The following is an 11,734-nucleotide window of genomic DNA, read 5'->3' on the forward strand; positions in this document are numbered from 1 at the left end:
TTAACTGTTTAGAACAGATGGCAGGGCAATAAAAGTGCTGAACAGCTATAAAGCAAGCAAAAGAAATAACATCCATCAGATAGGAGTCAATGGCAGTGAGATGCACAAATACAGATATTAGAGAAAAGTTACTTAGGAGTAAAGAATGACACTTTTTATCCCACACATCACATTCTGTCAAGCTCTTTTTGGTCCTCCTGATGCCAGTCTCTAATTGAGCAATGAACAAAAAATACAGTTAATTGCTTTACTGGAAACTGGTTTAGCCATATCCTGCATTTATCCCCCATGCTCAGCAGAGGCTGTATGCTGCAGGTGTTACTGATTTCGTCACCCACCAATGCTGAAAACAGTGAATGCTTTTTGCTGTAAATTCAAAATACCCTATCATATACCCTGAGAAACTTGGTTTTCCACTCCTCTTTGTCTTCTGCTCTGACTTGTCCTGTTACACTTCTATGCAGAACTGAAAGGAGCCAGGATTCCCTGCCTGCATAGCCAATGGCACATTCAGCACCTGATGTACTCACATGTGTGTTAATTAACAATTTCTGTGATACGATTGTCCATATCTCTGCTTCTACCTGAACTATTGTGGCCTATGAAAACTCATTTGTAGGCTTCTGTAAATAATATTCTTAATAATTAACATTCTTAATCATTACATTATTATTTTTGCAGTTGTTATCTCTAGCACTCCAGAGCTTAGTGAAGAGCTGTAAAACATAACACTTTCAGGATCTATTATTATCTGCTATCCTCAAACTTTGAAAGTGTCAGTAGAATTCTTAGATCCAGCCTCATCTATTCCAAAAATTCATGTGTCTCTGTAGGTCTTTCTGTCTTATTTGGGGCCTTGGTGTCTCTTCAAGTTCCTCGTGATCTGCATAAGAACTCTTCTTGTCATCACCTGTTTCACTGAAAACCCTGAAAAAGAAGATTCTAAATGAGGAATAAATGTTATGTTTCAAAGGATATTTCTACATTTTGCAAGCCCAGAATTTAAGGCTTTGAAAAACATATTACGCTTTTAAGAAACTGAGTTTTATCAACCTGAAAAAGGGTAGATTTTGACTATATATTAGGAAGAATTTCTTCACTATGAGGGTGATAAGACACTGGAACAAGTTGCCAAGAAAAGTTGTGGCTGCCCCATCCCTGGAAGTGTTCAAGGCCTGGATGTCCCTGTCCATGGCAGGGGGGTTGGAACAAGATCTTTAAGATCCCTTCCAACACAAACTATTCCATGGTTCTATAACTCCAGAAATAGAAGATCTATGCACATGTCTTTAAATAAATAAATAAATAAATAAATAAATAAATAAATGTAGCACTGCAAGTCTAATAGCACTGCATGTAAATGTCTGTAAACAAAAAGCAAAGCTAATTTTTCCAATTTTAATCAAATTCCAGGAGTAGAAAAGAAAATGGGAAAAGTAGGTTAGCTACCTTAAGCCTTTTTTTTATATATATATAAGAACTCTTGCTAGACAAGAAGAGGTTTATTTATAACTGAAAGTAAAATTTAATTGCTTAATCGTCACTGCTTTGGTTCCACTAAGAGTGTGTAATCACATATGTTAACCATGGAAGATGTGAGGCTGCAAAGAGAAATAAAAATTGCACGGTAATTCCTAAAGCAGTAGAGTTAGGCTTCTTCTTTCTTATAGAGGTACAGAAAATGTTTGTTTCTCCTCTAGAAATTGAAAAACCTCTTCCATTTGGTGGTTTCTTTAGAATTTATGACATGCAGAAGGTTTGAAGTATATTGACAGCAGGAGGGTTCACATTAACTGACTACACAGCGATGTCTGCTGCCCTAGTTCTGCTGATGCGCCATCTCTGGGGGGATCCTTCACTACATAAAAATCAGACCTGTGAATTATATCTGCTTTTAAACTGTTCTGTGGTTATCTGATGCTCCACACTACATCACAGTGCTGCAATGACAGGCATTTTATCCTGAATAAAAACCAGATGAAAGTTCACTGGAAATGCAGTTATTTTGGGGTTTTCTTCTGAGCAAGACCAATATTTTTTGTCTATTCATAACCTAACTTGTTCAGTACTCTTTACAAAAAGCAGGTATAGGATTCCATAGTGCTTTTGTCTACAGCATGCATCACTTTTTACATAGAAACAGTTACATACTAAGAAATAGAAAAACAGCTTCCAATCAAGTCTGCCAATTTTACAAGCTTTCCTGATGACCAGAAGACTTGGCAGGATCCAAATATATTTCTTTCCATGTTGTATGTCAACAAACTATGACTCATACTAAATTCACATAGCCCCTAAGAGGATAATATTAATTCTGGCTAGAGTCAAATAATTCAAAGGTTTCATGTGTGAACAGGAAACAGAATCAGCACAAATCTTCAATTACGACTGAGATTAATATAGTGATAAGGAGGCCACAGCAGGCAAAGGCATGAACTGTGGAACTGGTTACGCCTAACAGTTCCTGAGAACTGAAGAAGTGTCTTTCAGAACCCCTGGGTAGTCCCTTAGTGTCAGTAAGTCAGTGGCAGAACTCCTACTGACTTAGATGATGAACTACCTCTAACTGGGTGGATCTTCCTAGGCTTTTAACCACAGACTTGCCTGGAATTCATCCTGGCAGGTCAGCCTGCAGGCACTGATCTTGAATAACACAGGAAAATGAATTTGAAATAGCTACAGTGGCTGTGCAGTACATGTTATCTACTGCAAACTTAGTGATTAAAATATGTTGCATTGCACAATATCCATCAAGAACATACCCATGAAACTGAGAGTGAATAAATCTGAATGTTTCCCCATTGTGCCACCACTAAAGCAGAAGTAGCCTATTAATTCAAAACATGTATCTTTTTCTAGCATAGATGCAAAATGTTTTAGCATATCATGGCAAAATTTAAGAGAAAGCGCACACTTGTTTACATGATCGTATACTGAATATACAAACTATGCAATATTTCTGAATGCAGTCCCTAGTCAGTAAGGAGAAAATGAAATCACAGTAATTGTTCACACTTGTAGAGTTCTTTGCAATGTATCTCCTAAAATGCAGACATCCATTTTTTCAACTAGTAAATACCTTATTAAAGCTAAAGTATTTTCAGCAACGCAATTCTGTTTTTCACCCACAACTTCTACTATTATTGTTTCCCACAATGAAGCCAAACTGGCAGTAGTCACTTGCCCTTATCTTTGATGCTTCCTATGTCTGCACAGCTGAGGGAAGAGGGCTGCAGCATTCTTGTTCTCCTGCCGCTGCCCATACTGCCCCAGGCATGAAGAGCCTTGCTGGCCACTGGCCTGGGAATACAGCTCCACACTCCTTCTCCTTTCACAAAGAGCAAAGAAAAAGATCAAATTCAAAATCGTCCTTTGAGCCTTTAGATGGGCATTGAGTAAGTACATATTGAAGGTTATGTATTATGGCAGCCTTATAAAAAAAGATATTTTAGTGAGGGTTCATTAAAGGGGCTCACTGATATGAAGATCTTCACCTCATCTCCTGCCTGGCAGTCATAATAAATGAAAGCTCTACACTACCAATTACTGAACAAGCCTCTGATTACTTTTAAATGATAAGGTTCAATGTTTTATTTACAATTGTGGCTGATGTGTTATGCCTATTTTCCAGAGCAGTAGCTGGGAATGCCCTACCCCTTTATGATTAAATGCTTGCAAAAATTGCTTCGCTTTGCTACAAGAAATGGGAGTGGAGTATTTGGCAAATCTAAGTTGGAGTTCCACTGAAACACATTTGTGCAGAAAGTTACAACAAGCAAGTACTGAAACCATCCAGCCCCACTTCTGTACATCCAAATAGGGTTAAAAAGAGCACAAGTCACATATATGCTGAAGACATATATCTCCAGGAATACTGTGGCAGTATGTAAAAAAAAAAAAGGATATGTCTTCACTGTAGAACACAGTACTGGGGAGATATCTGCAATAGCTGAGACTGAAGCTGCATGTTAACATCATGTCATGCCTATCTTGATTTATACTGTGGCTCAGGCCAGCTATCATGCCCTTTCAGCCCACAAACACTTTGTTCTTTATAGACAGAAGCTCAGCTAAAACCGAAATGTACTTCAGTTCAAGAAGCACTCACATGAGCTGTGCTCAATAGCTTTCCTCTAGCTTTGCCCAAAAGCCCATGCAGACCATATGTGGGGTCTGTCACTTTTGCATGGGACAGGGAGGACACCCAGCTATGTTTTCTGAACTCACAGGCCACATGACCTGCATCACAGTGACAATCTATCTCTGTTTCATTGATGACTCTTGCTGGACTCTGCTGTTAATCCTGCCTTTGACCTTAATGACGCCCATTTGCATCATTACAGGTAAAGTGCCCACAGGACACCAGAATGCCAGTGCTAACAAACCGTGTCAGAACAACATACACAAGACTACCCAACACATCTTCACACTCACCAGGATGGGTAGGCCCACAGCAGAATCTGGAAATGCGTGGGTCCTACACAGGTTCATTTATTAGGTTGTCATTCCCGGCTTGATGTCCCAGGAAGATAGCAGTGATGCCCATGCCCTGCCGTTCACTAACACTTCCCCTCTGTTTTGCAGGCACCAGCCATGGCAGTCACCCAGTCTCTTCTCAGCACCTGCATTTAGCCTATCAGTATTTAACTTCACAGGTTACCAACAATTTAAACTCCACAGACCTTTTGCTATGCTTGAACAATGGAGTACTTTTTTGCACAAAGCCAGCATGTGCACACCCACTATTTCAGCTTCAACTGTATCACAAAACTGCAAGCTGTGTTTTTGAACCTGGGAAGTCATGGAAGAGGCAGACTACTCTTAGGAAAGGAATCTGAAGCTAGCAGATCCCACAGCCAGCACTGCCAAGATCCAAACAAATGGTAAGTGGGAATAAATGAAAGGGAAACTAAGTTTAAAATATGTTGTAACTAAAATATCTGCAGCATGTTTATGCACAGCAGCTAGGGAAAAACTATAATCATCTTTTCCCTGAAGGAACTAATAAACAAAGGCAGATAAAGGTTAGGGAAACCTTATGCCTGAGATACAGTGGAAGGTCACCAGAAGTTGTAGAATTAGAATGTAAAGAAAAATGAATTCTCATGAGCAGTGGGAAAGTTTTTAAACAACCGTGGGATACAGGCGAAGTATCCTTCACCCGAAGTTACCCTTACACAATCCTGCATCACACACCACAACTTTGAATAAATGGCTGAATAGTAATTTTACATGAAAAAAGAAGATGCCATTTGGGATCACAGGATAATTCTGGCTGGGTGGGAACCTCAGCTGAACCTGCTGCTCACAGCAGGGCCAGCTCTGAGCTCAGGCTGGACTGCTCAGGGCTTTGTGCACTTCATCTGCTTCTTACCACAGTAGATTTTTTTCCCCTTCAAAGTAAGGGAAAGGGAAAAACATGAGAAGAAGCTTCTCTTTTAGGTAGTGCACCAAGGAACTACCTAGACCAGGATCTTGTCTCCAGCAGTGCTCCACCCACTTAGGCATCAAAAGCTGCCCTCATTTATATCCTTCACACGCAGTCCCAAGACAGCTTCACCTGGTGCCCCAGTGCTGTACTGAGTGCTCAGCCCCTATCTTACCTGGTCATACCAACTTCAATTTTATGCCACTAAGGAGCTACAACACCAGAATTTCCTTCTTTCCTTTCCCGGATTGTCCCATTCCTTCTTTTATTTAACTAAAAAATGTACAGTAATGAGCCCATAGGCCAGTGGTACATGGTGTCTGAGCTTTTAGGTTTCAAATGTGACAGAAAGGACATATTCAAACATGACCAAACTAAAAAGGAGCCAAATCATTGCCTTATAGAAAATAATGCAGGTCTAGCAAAACACAAGTTCTTGTATGACCTTCTGGGGGAGAAGCTGGAATGAGAGGAACACATCAAATAATTATATTTTTTCCCAAAAGACAAAATTCTAGGAAAGAATAAAAACTGATACGACAGAAATTATATGATCTTATACTAAATTTGGTCCTCCTGGAAAATATTAAATGCCATATTGAACAGGAAAAGGGGAACATTTAGCATGAAAATTCTACATATTTTAAATTACTCAGGAGATCATCAACTGCTATAGGAAAGGCCCCTAGCAATGCTGGAAAATAAGTACATTTGTAGGCCACAAGAGAGATCTCCTCCAGAAACTTGAAGGGAACTATAAAAAACTGTGCCGTTCTGTACTTTCTCTAGGACATACACAATGTGGAACAGACATCTCAGAACCTGTCCTGTGCAAATGTCATCAAGCTCACTCTGTTTGTCTTGGTTTAATGGAGGATATTAACTTCTGTGCAGTAAAAATGTTTACAGACATACTTATTATTTCTGAAAATTAAGTCACAGTATTTAGGGTAACTCAATATGGCTGCAAAATCCATGTTTTTGCATTGCTGTTACCTCAAATATATTTCAGCTGCATGTACAGACTTTATTCCCCCAGGATTTGAAAGAAAACACTCCCTCAAAATTGCCATTAACTCATATTGATCAGCAGCTTATAGATGGGCCACTTGTGAGGCTGAGCTGTCATGACTACAGCCACACTGCAAAGAAAGTTTGATAGCATTTTTCTCAGGTACACCCCTTGGAGTTGATGGGTTACCCTGCCTCACTCCTAGCTTCTGCCAAGGCCAGGGATGGCAGCCTGCTACCTGCAAATAATGGAAGACTATGTCCCAAAGAAAAAGAATTGCTGTACTGTTTTTTATGTGATTGATTTGATAGTTCAGGGCATAGAAACATATTATTCCTTTGTATGTTGCTAGCAGAAAATTAATAACCCCCTTCTTTTGCCACAAGGGCAACAGTGATAGCTGCCCACCTAGTTGAGTCTGTCCCATTTCTCAGCTTGTTTATAAGGAATGAGTTTGGATGAGGAGGATTTTTGATGCTATCCTCAAGTTGAATAAATCATGATTAATTCTTCTGGGACATTTCACCCTTCTCCAAAACATATGCAGTGTCATGCCACTCATCTCTGGGAGCTGCTTATTTTTACAATTTTGTATGCTTTGCCTGATAGTACTCTGAAACATATAAACATCCACTGAAATGCATTTAACAGCTTTCTTCTGCTTGTATTTATCTAAAGCTTTAGTGGTCTGTTCTTGTTGTTCACTGCGTTCACTGATGCAGGAGTTATCGGCATGCCAAGAAAAACTGCTTTGCCATCTTGCTGTTTATGTAAAGCTGTAAAGTACTTAGAAGTTGGTCTGATTTTCCTGCTTTAAGGAATGTTACTGCATGCCTTAAGTCAAAATGATTATAAGAGAACAATTCTTGCCTTGAAACTGAAATCATACAGTATTGTGTAGACATAGTTAAATAAAGGTACTGACACAAAATAAGCATTTTGGAGACAATTCAGTAAAAAAAATAAATTATCAAAATCTAGTCAAACAAAACCTCTAAAAAACATTTTTGTAAATTAATCATTATATATATCTGAAGATGAAGGCTTGGTTTGAACAGACAAATCAGAAGGAAGTGTGGGAATGAGGCTGGGTATCTATGCTGCCTTTCAGACGCATTTTGAATCTGCTAGATTTACAAGGTCAAACAGTTTTTGGACAGTCAGCCCTGCAAAGCCTGCCAGAGAGCTGTCAAGTTAAGGGGGGTTCTATTTTCTTTTTTCATCTTCATTAATTAAGGTTCACAAGAGAGAAGTTTTCCATGTTCCAGCAGCAGCAATTACATCCTACTCTTAATTAAGCTAGTTAAACTGTGCTGAAAACTGTGAAGTGGCTTGAGAGTTTTTGACTGGCTTCCTGATTGCAAATAACATCAAATCTGGTCCCAAGTGCACTTGAAGGAGAAAATAATTTGTTGTGAGATCTTGGCTTACGGCTCTTGCCTACATTATGTATTTTTTACACAAAAATCCAGTTATAGCAAGTAAAGCCGAGAAGATACACTTAGTGCACTGCTGAAAATAAAAGATGTGAGGCCCCCTGAAGTATATTGTATGGTAATACATCCAAAATCAAAGGAGGTGATCTTGTCCCTCTACTCTGCTCTCGTGAGACCTCACTTGCAGCACTGTGTGCAGTTCTGGTGTCCTCAACATAAATAGGACATGGAACTGTTAGAACAAGTCCAGAGGAGGGCCACGAGGATGATCAGGGGACTGGAGCACCTCCTGTATGAAGACAGGCTGAGAAAGTTGGGGCTGTTCAGCCTGGAGAAGAGAAGGCTGCATGGAGACCTCATAGCAGCCTTCCAGTATTTGAAGGGGGCCTACAGGGGTGCTGGTGAGGGACTCTTCATTAGGGACAGGGGGTAATAGGGTAAAACTTAAACAGGGGAAGTTTAGATTGGATAAAAGGAAGAAATTCTTTACTGTTAGGGTGATGAGGTACTGGAATGGGTTGCTCCAAGAAAGCTGTGAATGCTCCACCCCCCGGCAGTGTTCAAGGCCAGGCTGGACAGAGCCTTGGGTGATATGGTTTAGTGTGAGGTGTCCCTGCCCATGGCAGGGGGGTTGGAACTAGATGATCTTAACATCCTTTCCAACCCTAACTATTCTATGATTCTGTGATTCTAAAACTAGGAGCAATGAGGAAAAAGGGATTAGGGCAGGCCTTGGGTAGAGATAGGGGGAAGTAGAGAAATGGAAGTAAAACGGCAGCTAAAAAGATGATCAAAAAAGGAAAAAAGGAACAGTAGGGCAAAGGAAGATAGGGTATGCAGGTGATGTGATTGGGCAATTTGGAGGCACTTGCAGAGCAGCCCAGCACTTGGTCACAGGCTCACAGGACCATTTGGGCTGGAAGAGAGCTCAGGAGGTCTCCCTCCAACCTCCTGCTCACAGCTCTGAGGTAAGAACTTGTTGCTGAGGGCTTTGTCCTCCTGGGTCTTGAAAATCTACAAGGACTGCCAAAAACAGGATGTATAAATCATATTGGTTGACTCACCTGCACTGTGTTTCAGCCCTGCTGCTATGGCCTGGGGGCTGAAGGCAATGGAGCACTTTCCATCCCAAGCTGTGGCTGCCCCATCCCTGGCAATGTTCAAGGCCAGGTTGATAGGGCTTTGAGCAACCTGATCTAGTGGAAGGTGTCCCTGCCCACAGCAGGAGGGTTGGTACCAGGTGATCTTTAAGGTGCCTTCCAACCCAAAGCATTCTGTGATTCTGTGACACATCGAGCATGAATGTCCCTTGCCAAAGCTGCATGTTACATCAATGCAACCTGCCAAAAATGCATTCACTGTGTCCCAGGCAGCTGTCTGAAAGCTAAAGGATAATATATGAGAAAGAGGTTTTAATCAGGATATAAGCCATTTATACAAATCAGGCTGCATATCCAGTGTTTCCACATTTAGTAACTTGTGAGTAGTTCTTGTCTCATTAAAAATTTTGGTACCTAGTCATTTAATCACTCAGTTCTTTGCACCCATCAAATTAAGCAGTAATAGACAAATTAAGCAGTAATAGACCCTATTTACCTACATTTCATTTTTGATTGACTCTTTACATGCATCACTCTGGAACCACAATGCCAAAACTGACCTCTTTCTCAGGCATCAGACATTACGATTTAACCACAGGAAACATCATTGTTGTAGCCATAAGGTAGTACAAGACCACAAGAGGGCAGCTAGTCCACGTACTGATTCAAGATCAGGGGAAATCACACCTAAACATGAGCTGCCTAACCTAAAGACCTTTGGCTGTGGCAGCTCCACAGTCACCTATGTAGCCTCTTCCATTGCTTCCTAGCTTTGGTATGTTGTTGTAGCACTGTTGGACTTGCAATCTCCAGGTGTCTTCTGATCCTCTCCTGTGTAGTGACAGTGCTTAATTGCTCCTGCCCAACTGTACCACCTTTTCTCTTTTTTTGTCACCAGGATTAATGTGATCCCTGTCTCAGGTTTCTCAAAATGTTTGCATTCGTACCTTGTTCCTCTGTGTTCACACGTTCTGGTATCCAAGAAAATTCACACAAGAGACACAGTTCTCTAATCTGCATGAGCCACTAGCAAAGGTACGGCTGGGTCATCTGTACATCAGCCTCCACAGGGGCGCTCTGTGTCCACACAGACTCTTCTCCTACACTGCTGTGCTTCAGGGCATGGATTAATGGCTTTTCCTTTGTAGATGGCTAGCTCTTTTTACTAGTGTCAAACTTCATATCTCCAGAAAGATTTTTCTCCCTGTCAAATTTATTTGACAATAGTCAATCATATCAAAATTATTCAGGGGAAATAATACACACTTTTCATTCCAAAAGTGACAGTTCTTTAGAAAATAATAAGAACAAAAGATGGGCTAATGAGGGGTTTTTTTGCTAATGTTAAGTAACTAATTTCTTCACTGACTGCACAAAATTAGATGAGTCCACACCTCAATATAGCATTTTCAGTCCCCAAGCACCTACTTCTGCTATAATTTTAAAATCCTGGTATAGGATGACAACTGTCAAAATAGTGACAGTCTCAGGCCTGGAGAAGATATTTTCTAAACACTAAAACAAGAACTGATGAAAGAGATACCTGTTCCATCAGAAAATATATTATGATACTCATCTTGCTTAAGAGGTAGTGGAGGTTTTACCCAGAATAACAAACCTGGTGTGAAGGTGTATTTAGTGCACAACTTTGTTTCTAATTTGAAAAAGCTGAGCTTTTTTTTGTTTGTTTTGGTTTTATGGTAAGGCTTGTTATTTACACTTTGACTTCATAGCATTCCAGATCCTATAAACTTCTGATTCTCTTTTCTTCCCCTCTCACAGTGGCTGTTTGAAAGGAAGGCAGAAACTACTACTGCTGTGCCAGTACCTTAGATACGTAGAATAATCTGCAGTTGACAAATTTCATCACTAGAGGGAAATCCATTACAGTGTTCTTCTCAGTAATGCTGGTAGGCACACTACCATCCAGAGTTGCGAAATGTACAACAGGCTTCAGTTTGGATGCAAGAGCTGTATGAACCAAGAATGGCCCAGAAACAACCATTTTTCCCTTTCACAGAAGGGTGCCCAGAGGAATTGTCTCCAGTCTCATCACATCACACCAGAAAACAGGAAAGAAGAGACTGGAGTAGAAGTGTTCCCAGGAAAAAGAAAACCCCAAACTGGGCCAGCCTTAGGAGTCCAAGTGTCATGCAGCAGTGTCCCCAAGCCAAAACCAGGCCAGAAAGCTATCCCCCTGATGGCAGCACAGGAAAGGAGGCAGTCAAGACTATTTGCACCACCAGCCCTCAGACTACAGACATTTGTAAGAAGCCGCAACATTTGATGCTTGTAAAAACCACTTCCAGCTGCTCTTTCCCTAGCTGGTATCCACCTTAAGTCAGAGCTCATGTTGTTGTTGATAATCAAAAAAGATATAGAAGACATCTTGTTCTGTCCAGTTTTATAGGCCTGGGACCAAAAAGCTGATTGGGAAATCAGTGGTCATAAGTGGAAAGCATAGCAAGCAGAAAGCTGGGGTGCTGTGAAGGCAAATATATTGCACTCTTGCTATAATTCTAGTTTTGAGCAGCTGTCAAAATCCATTTAACTTTCAAAGTTTCTTATTCTGTTCCAAAAACTGGAGTAGCTCTTTGTTTGCATATTGTAAAACCAAGACACAGTAATACATCACGTGTCCTAGGAAGCTTAAACTATATACACATAGAGAGAAACCCATAGAAAAACTCAGTCAGAAGGATCATCCTGGTCTCATCTTCCCTGATCCCTGCTCAAAGCAGGGCCAACCTTGAAGTTA

Source organism: Melopsittacus undulatus, chromosome 1 (genome assembly GCF_012275295.1).
Source record: "Melopsittacus undulatus isolate bMelUnd1 chromosome 1, bMelUnd1.mat.Z, whole genome shotgun sequence".
Lineage (NCBI taxonomy): Eukaryota > Metazoa > Chordata > Aves > Psittaciformes > Psittaculidae > Melopsittacus > Melopsittacus undulatus.